Consider the following 9846-nt stretch of genomic DNA (forward strand, 5'->3'; position numbering starts at 1 on the left):
TGGGTAACTGGAAGCTATCATCATATGAACAATTTTAAAAAACAGATAATCTCAATTATCCCTATATTTAGCTTTGGAACTGAATTGCTATGGTCTGAATGTTTGTGCCCAAATTCATATGTTAAAATCCTAGTCCCCAAGGCGATGGTATTAGCAGGTAGGGCTTTTGGGAGGTGATTAGGTCACGGTGATTGGTAATTACAATCAGTGCTCTTAGTAAAAGATACTCCAGAGAGCTAGCTAGCCCCTTCCACCATGTGAGGTTACAGCAAAAGGCAACTGTCTAGGAAGTGGGCCCTCACCAGGCATCAAATCTGCCAGAGTTCTGATCTTGGGCTTCTCAGCCTCCAAGAGCTGTGAGAAACAAGTTTCTATTGTTTTTAAGCCACCCAATCTATGGTGTTTTGTTATAGCAACCCAAATGGACTAAAGCATGCATTTTCTGATTTAGGCAAAGTTTCACTTTCCTAATTAGGTTTCGTCTGGGCTGGTGCCGTGAAAGCCTGGTCCATAAAATTCTTGAGATGATCTGCATGTGCACTGCTCTAGCCAAAGAGCATAATAAATGCTCTGAGCAGGCTGGTAGCAAACAAAGCTGTTTAAGTCAAAGTGAGTGTCCCAAACACTTCGTTATGGAACCCCCTTTTCAAGTAATACTTATTGAAGTCCTACCAAATTATTTTCTGTAGACCACCATTGGATAATGCTGGTTTAGACAAATGTTAGAGTCTTTTTTTTTTTTTTTTTTTTTTTTTTTTTTGAGACAGAGTCTTGCTCTGTCACCCAGGCTAGAGTACAGTGGCACGATCTTGGCTCACTGCAAAATCCACCTCCTGGGTTCAAGCGATGTTCGTGCCTCAGCCTGCTGAGTAGTTGGAATTATAGGTGTGTGCCACCACCCCCAGCTAATTTTTGTACTTTTAGTAGAGACAGGGTTTCACCATGTTGGCCTGGCTGGTCTTGTATGCCTGACCTCGTGATCTGCCCGCCTCGGCCTCCCAAAGTGCTGGAATTACAGGCGTGAGCCACCATGCCTGGCCTTATCTTTATTGTAATTTTTAAGCTTCCTATTTATGGTGAGTGACACTGGCTTTCCACTTGTAAAGTACTATAAAATTCCATTTAAATATATTTATTTATAATTAAAAAGGTGATATGATTTAAAGGAGGCCTGATGACACAGATCTTTATGTATCAACCCAAATGATCTCTAGGACATATTTGTTAAATGAAACAGCAAGACGTGGAGCTGTGTGTATAGTATAGGTACACATGGAAATAAAATAAGACAATTATACATATTTACTCTTAAATCTAGAAGGACGCAGCAGATGACATCAGCTTCTTCCAGGGAAAGAGATTGTGTGACTTGGAGGTAGAGAAGGAAGGAAGATTTCACTCCATACCTTTCTGTTTTGTAATTATTTATTGGGTCTCACCCTGTCACCCAGGCTCTGGAGTGCAGTGGCATGATCATGGCTTACTGTAGCCTCAACCTCCCAAGCTCAATTGATTCTCTCACCTCAGCCTCCTCAGTTGCTGGCACTACAGGCGTGCACCACCATACCTGGCTAATTTTTGTATTTTTTGTAGAGATGGCATTTCACCATGTTGCCCAGGCTGGTCTTGAACTCTTGGGCTCAAGTGATCCACCCACCTCGGCGTCCCAAAGTGCTGGGATTACAGGTGTGAGCCACTGCACCTGGCTGTTTTGTAAATTTTAAATTTTGAACTGAGGAAATTGTAGAAGGCAGAATAATGACCCTGCAAAGATGTCCACGCCTTAATCCTTGGAACATGTGAATATGTTATGCTACATACCAGGGAGGAATTAAGGTTGCAGATGGAATTAGGGTTGCTAATCAACTGACCTTAAAATAAAGAGATTATTCTGGGTGATCCCAATGTACTCACAAGTGTCTTACAGATGAAAGATGGAGGCACGAGAGACAGTGTCAGAGTCAGAGTCAGAGTTAGAGAGAATTGAAGATGCTACCCTTCTGGCTTTGAAGATGGAGGAAGGGGTCAACAGCCAAGAAATGCAGGCAATCTCTAGAAGCTGGAAAAGGCAAGGAAATGGATTCTCCCCTAGAGCTTCCGGATAGAACACAGCCTTGACTACACCTTGATTTTAGCTCAGTGAGACCCATTTCAGACTAATGACCTCCAGAAATCTAACACAATAAAGTGGTGGTTTTTTTGTTTTTTTTTGTTTTAAATTATTATTCTTTAAGTTCCAGAGTACATGTGCACAACATGCAGGTTTGTTACATAGGTATACATGTGCCATGTTGGTTTGCTGCACCCATCAACTCGTCATTTGTATTAGGTATTTCTCCTAATGCTACCCCTCCCAGCCCCCTACCCTGCTACAGGTGTGATGTTCTCATTGTTCAATTCCCACCTATGAATGAGAACATGCAGTGTTTGGTTTACCATCCTTGTGATAGTTTGCTGAAATGATGGTTTCCAGCTTCATCCATGTCCCTGCAAAGAAGATGAACTCATCCTTTTTTATGACTGCATAGTATTCCATGGTGAATATGTGCCTAAAGTGGTGTTGTTTTAAGTCACTAAGTTTGTGGTAATTTTTTGCAGCAGTATTAATGTAACACTTATTTTAAATACACACACATACACCTACATACATTTTATATATTCAAAATATATACTATAATGGTTAGAAGCTTGGACTTGGATGCCAGAATTATCTGGGTTTTAATGGCTTTCCTAACTGTGCAACTTGGGCAAGTTGCTTAACCTTTTGTGTCTAAGTTTTATCATCTATAGCATAAAAATACTAACATTTATTTGTTTAGCAGGTAATATCCACATCAAAGGGTTATTGATGGTTAAATGAGTTAATATGTGTGCTTCCAACACAATATGTGCACAAAGAAAGTGCTAATAAACGTTGACTGCTACTAGGTTTAACCATCTTCTACTAGGTTCAGTTGCTAAGAAAAGATTCCCATTTAAAATGATATAAGTGGAATAAACTAATGTAAATTACTGTATTCAAAAACAGAAAAGAAACCAAAAAAGTGTTTCAAGAAACCATCTGCAGATATCTTCAGAATCTGTTCTGAAGGTCTAGAGTCATTTGGTGATGTCCTAAAGTGGTGGAATAAAAGTTTCCTTGTATATTTAACCACTGCCAGTTTAAGGAAAATACTTATGGAAGCCTTTTTATTAAGTCTTTTAAGTGTCTTTTTCTTTTGCTTTCTTTCTTTCTTTCTTTCTTTTTTTTTTTTTTTTGAGATGAAGTCTCGCTCTTGTCCCCCAGGCTGCGTGATCTAAGCTCAGTGCAACCTCCGCCTCCTGGGTTCGAGCAATTCTCCTGCTTCAGTCTCCCATGTAACTGGGATTATAGGTGCCTGCCACCACGCCTGGCTAATTTTTGTATTTTTAGTAGAGAAGGAGTTTCACCATGTTGGTCAGGCTAGTCTCGAACTCCTAACCTCAGGTGACCTGCCCTCCTCGGCCTCCCACAGTGCTGGGATTATAGGCGTGGGCCACCGTGCCTGGCCTTAAGTGTTGTTTTCTAACACATCTTCAGATGAGTTAATAGCCAAGTCTTTTAGGCAATGGAAAAAAAATCTTGACTCAAATCAAAGTCTGTGGCACCAGATTTGCCCCACTTTTTAATCCCTAGTCTTGAGTGGGGAGTACTCCTGCACTTCCTCATAACCGTACAGCTAGGGGTTTAGATGAGCAAGTAGATTCATTTACAAAGCCAGACCCATTCAGTCATAATACCTCACAAAGGGAAAGTTTTCTCTCTCTTTTTTTTTTCTGGAGACGGAGTCTCGCTCTGTTGCCCAGGCTGGAGTGCAGTGATGCGATTTTGGCTCATTGCAACCTCCACCTCCTGAGTTCAAGCGATTCTCCTGCCTCAGCCTCCCAGGTAGCTGGGGCTGCAGGCACCTGCCACCACACCTGGCTAATTTTTGTATTTTTAGTAGAGACAGGGTTTCACCTTGTTGGCCCAGCTTGTCTTGAACTCTTGACCTCAGGTGATCTGCCCGACTTGGCCTCCCAAAGTGCTGGGATTACAGACATGAGCCACTGTGCCTGGCCTCACAAAGGGAAAGTTTTCTAAGAAAAGGAAGTAGGCCGGGCGCAGGGGCTCACGCCTGTTATCCCAGCGCTTTGGGAAGCTGAGGCAGGCGGATCACAAGGTCAGGAGATCGAGACTGTCCTGGCTAACACGGTAAAACCCCGTCTCTGCTAAAAATACAAAAAATTAACCGGGCATGGTGGCACGTGCCTGCAGCCCCAGCTATTCCAGAGGCTGAGACAGGAGAATCGCTTGAACCCAGGAGGCAGAGTTTGCAGTGAGCCAAGATCACACCACTGCGCTCCAGCCTGGGTGACAGAGCAAGACTCCATCTCAAAAAAAAAAAAAAAAAGAAAAAATGAAGTTCTCTTATAACTGAACTAAATGAATGAAAGCTTTTCTAGTCAAAAGACATTGAGCTTCTGTTTGAAGCAGCAGTTCTTTGTAGACATTGCCAATCTCCTCACACAGCCAAGAAAAAAGTCAGGTATTTAATTGCCTGCTTGTGACATGGCTGTCAATTTTACGGGCTTTCGTACTTGTCTGAAATCTTCATACCTGTTCTGGAGGGTGATGGTTTCCCTGCATGCAGTGGCATTGAGGGGACACAGCTCTGGTATAACAGCTTGACTGTGGAGATATTTACCATCCACAGCCTCAGCCCATCCATGCCTATCCCAAATCTTCACTTCTAGTCTATGTCATGAGTGATTAGCAAGTTGTCCTTGCAAGTTGCAAAGGTTGGCAGTGTAAAATATCTTCATTGACTTTCACTCGGCTCATGGCTGACAACCGTAAAAGAATGCAAGAATTCGTAGTATCACCGGATTTGCTAGTTTGCAGTGACTCATTTCACTTCATTGTGCTTTATATCAACAGCAAAGTAAATAAATTCAATCTCTGTAATTCAGTGATGAAGTACATTACAGAACAGAGATGCCTTGTCAATCATTTAGCTTACTTTGCTCTGATCATCACTCACCACATTTCATTGGCATCAGGACTGACAATTTGTCAATAAACTTAGCAGTTCCAGGCCTTGAAATTAAATATGATCATATACATTTGGCTTCCATAGATTTTGCATTTTTATCTTCTAATGTACTGTGTTCTTGTCCTAACATTGAATTATTTTGATAGTTTTTATGTGGAATTCTGTGTACATTTCAAAATGATGTTTGAAATTGGACAGATTTATCCCAGAATTTAGGAACATCTCTAAAATGTGTGTCACGTGATGGCATAGTTTCACTTTTATCGCCAGCTCATTGGTTATCCAGATTTCAAAGACTGCCACTGCGTGTGTGTGTATGTGTGTGTGCTGTTTTGTTATTTTGTTTGAATCTGATACCTTTGCAACACTAATAGGCAGTTCATAAGATTCATTAATTTGATTATCACACTTGTCCAAAGACAAATGCCTTTTTAAATCACAATCCCTAGGAATCCTCCCATTTCCATCATAACTTTTTTTTTTTTTTTTTTTTGAAATGGAGTCTCTGTCGCCCAGGCTGGAGGGCAGTGGCACGATCTCAGCTCACTGTAACCTCCGCTTCCTCAGTTTAAGTGATTCTCCTGCCTCAGCCTCCTGAGTAGCTGGGATTACAGGCATGCGCCACCACGCCTGGCTAAGTTTTGTATTTTTTTAGTAAAGACGGGGTTTCACCGTGTTGGTCAGGCTGGTCTTGAACTCCTGACCTTGTGATCTGCCCGCCTTGGCCACCCAAAGTGTTGGGATTACAGGCTTCTGAGTAGAAGCCTAGCACCAGTGCACAATTATGCATTCTTAAAAGGGATGTTTTGATTTATTACTGAAAATAATGCTCAATACATACAGGAATTTAGTATTTGATAATCCATTCCAGCAAACTGCTTTTATTTTTCCATAGCACGTATAACTTTCTGACATATTATTCTTGCTTATTTTAGTTATGTTTATGGTCTGTCACTTTTTTCTTTCCACACAAAAACATAGGTTCCACAAGATGGGGATTTTTGTCTGTTTATATTTACTGCTATATTCCAGCATGTAAAACAGTGCCTGGCACATAGTAGGTACTCAATAAATACTTGTAGAATGAAGGAATGAGTGAACTGGCCATGTAGACACAGGGTAGCTTCTTAATGAACCCTGTGACAGCATCAAGGGCCCAAATTCTTCTTGTCTCTCAGGTCTGCCATCCTCAGTAAGAGCTTTGTCTGCCCCCCCACCATCCCCAGGGCCCTTTGTGGTTGCAACATGGCTACCAGAGACAGTTGGCATTATCTTGTCCACATCTATGAGGAAAGCGAAGACAGTTGATTGGGTCAGCTTGGGTCTTGTGCCCCAGTCAGGGCACACAATGATAACATACATGCAGAGAATGGCTTAACTTATCAGGACCCACACTCCCTCTGACAGCCAAGTTGGTGCTTAAGAATCAGCTTCCCCCAAAAAGGCGGTGGGCTATGCAGAGGTTGATGGATATCTGAAGGAAGGAAGGAGAGTTGGGGAAGAGGTGGTAGACAGGAACTCAACACCTTCCACTACAACACTATTGATTTTTAAAATCTCAAATAGGCCGGGCGCGGTGGCTCAAGCCTGTAATCCCAGCACTTTGGGAGGCCGAGGCGGGTGGATCACGAGGTCAGGAGATCGAGACTATCCTGGCTAACACGGTGAAACCCCGTCTCTACTAAAAATACAAAAAACTAGCCGGGCGTGGTGGCAGGCGCCTGTAGTCTCAGCTACTCGGGAGGCTGAGGTGGGAGAATGGCATGAACCCGGGAGGCGGAGCTTGCAGTGAGCCGAGATCACGCCACTGCACTCCAGCCTGGGAGACACAGCGAGACTCCGTCTCAAAAAATAAATAAATAAATAAATAAAAAATAATAAATAAATAAATAAATAAATAAAATCTCAAATAGCTCAGAGGGTAAAGAGGAAAAATAAATCTTCCTCTCTTCCCTCTGTCCCAGTCGGCTGCATTCTACATTCTGGTGCTTAATTCCAAGGAGCCCAAGAGTTCTGAGGTTGATCCTGGCCTTCCAGAGCATTGGGACGTTACTGTTAAGGTAGGTAGACAAAATATATTCTACTTAACATGTTGTGGTTTAATACTTTGTAAACACTTAGGCATAGGAAATGTGAGCCTCCACTTGTACTCATGCCCTGGGTCCTGCAAATGTTAAGGGCAGGCCAGGTGCAAAGACTGGGTGGCACTCTCGCACTATCTGTGAGTGGACACATTTTGAAAGGAATTGTAATGAGGAGGTGCAAATACAGCTTGAGCAACAGAAGCATTTCCTCAGCCCGCTCTGAGGCATCAGGAGGAACTTACGATGCACAATGCCATCAACTAATAAAGATCATTTCTGGCACTTCCTCTCCTCTAGCCTTTCTCTTTACATGTTCTCAGTTGTGGTGGATATAAAATGGGCTGGCCTTACATAAGGCCAGAATTGCAAGGAGGTGCAATCACTACTGACTTAAGAAAATAATCTCAAAAGAGAAGGGGAGGCCAGGCCTGGTGGTTCACGCCTGTAATCCCAGCACTTTGTGAGGCCAAGATTGGTGAATCACCTAAGGTCAGGAGTTTGAGACCAGCCTGGCCAACATGGTGAAACCCCGTCTCTACTAAAAATACAAAAATTAGCCAGGTGTGGTGGCGTGTGTCTGTAAATCCCAGCTACGTGGGAAGCTGAGACAGGAGAATCACTTGAACCCAGGAGGCAGAGGTTGTAGTCAGCTGAGATCATGCCACTGTATTCTAGCCTGGGCAACAGAGCAAGATTCTGCCGAAAAAAAAGAAAAAAAGAAAGAAAGAGAGAGAGAGAGAGCGAGAGAGAGAGGGAGAGAGAGAGAGAGAAAGAAAGAAAGAGAAAGAAAGAAAGAAAGAAAGAGAGAGAGAAAGAGAAAATCTGACAAAATATAATTTAATTTATCAAGAGGCATTAAAATGTAAAGAAACATATTCTCTCATATGAACATTGTATCTTATTGATTAGATAGTGTGGGTGTTCGGTTCTATGGGAGTGAAATCTGTTGAAGGAAGAATCTGGAAAGCTTTCTGTTTTGTGCTTCTGAGAGAGAGCTTCTAGGGTGGTTTCTGACTAGCACTGTACTCCCTCAAAAATGACCCTGGTTTAGACGGCCACCTGCAAGCTCAAATGGCTTCTGAACTTCGTCTTCTGCCCTGGCTGCTCTCCCAAGAGGACCTCTGTGCATCCACCTGCCTAGTTAACTCCTCTTTCTGGCTCCCTAGACTCATCATGGAGTGGTCTGTTTTAGCATCCTGTGGCTGCCGTAACAAATCAACACAAACTTGGTGACTTAAAACAACAGTAATTTATTCTCCTAAGGCTGAAATCAAGATGTTAGCAGGGCCGCACTGCCTCCAAAGGCTCTCAGGGTGAATGTCCTCTTGCTTCTCCCAGCCTCTGGTATCGCAGTTGTCCTTGGCATGTGGCAGTACAACTCCCATCTCTGCCTCCATCTTCACACAGCCGGCTCCCCTCTGTGTGTCTGTGTCTCCAATCTCCCTCTCTGCCTTTCTCTCATAAGAACACCTGTCACTGGATTTAGGGCCCACCCTAAATCCAAGATGACCTCATCTCAAGATCCTTAACCTAATTAGATCTGCAAAGACCCTTTTTCCACATAACGTCACATTCACTCGTTCTGAAGGTTAGGTCTTGGACTTGCCTTCTTCTATCCAACTGGACAAACCACTGTTCAGCCCACTGCATTCCCTTCCACCCAGGTGGGCTCATCCTGCTGTCTCTTGTCTGCCTGGGGGTACCCACATTCCCGAAGTGGACATGGGAAGTCCCTCTACCTCATATCCAGTCAGTCACCAAAGGCTGTCAATGAACTCCTAATTACTCTCAAGCGCACCCTCTTTGATTTCCACAGCAACCCTCCATGGCCTTCTTTCTCCTCCTCAAGCTCCCACCAGGGCCTTTGCATGGACTCTTCCCCCTCTCTGGAAGGTTCCATCCCTCAAGCCTCATGAGTGGGCTCACTCTCTTCAGAGTTCTCAGCTCAGCTACCACCGCCTACAAGAGAGCGTCCCTCCCTACTGGCCTCCAGAAGCCCCAGTGACTCCACCGTGTCACTCTGTTTATTCTTCCCCTAGGCCTTCATACCATCCGGTATCTTCCTGTTTATTTGTAGATTTGTTCTCATCTTATTCCGACACACACACACACACACACACACACACACACACGACAGGCTTTGTGAGGGCAGAGAGCCTCACCTGGTTTACCACCTCTGTACTACTAGTGTCTAAAGCAGACTAGCACAGAGTAAGCATTTAATACAAATCTACTGAAGAAACGATTGATGCTTTCATGCCTGCCTTTATTTTCTTTGCCTGTTCAGACACAGCTACCTTTTACCTGTCTCCAGTCACATCTGATCACACTGGGCTTAAAAATCATGACCAGTTTCCACAAGCTCATCCTGGCTCCTCGCCTGGGCATCCCAGGCCCTCGGTGACCCACCCCTGTGGTGCTACGCACCCCACCCCAGACGCTTCCTCACGCCTTCCCTCTGTTCACACCTAAGGACTCTGCCACGGCCCTCGCGCTGAGTCTTTGCACCTGGTGTCGTCTCTTCTGACGGCTTGCTCTTTTTTCAGCTTGGGGTCTGTTTCTTCATTCAAAACCCAGTTCCTGGCTACACACGTGGTTCACTCCTATAATCCCAGCAGTTTGGGAGGCCAAGGAGGGTGGATCACCTGAGGTGAGGAGTTTGAGACCAGCCTGGCCAACATGGTGAAACCCGTCTCTACTAAAAATAC

The sequence above is a fragment of the Macaca mulatta genome, chromosome 8 (assembly GCF_049350105.2).
Source record: "Macaca mulatta isolate MMU2019108-1 chromosome 8, T2T-MMU8v2.0, whole genome shotgun sequence".
Taxonomy (NCBI): Eukaryota; Metazoa; Chordata; class Mammalia; order Primates; family Cercopithecidae; genus Macaca; species Macaca mulatta.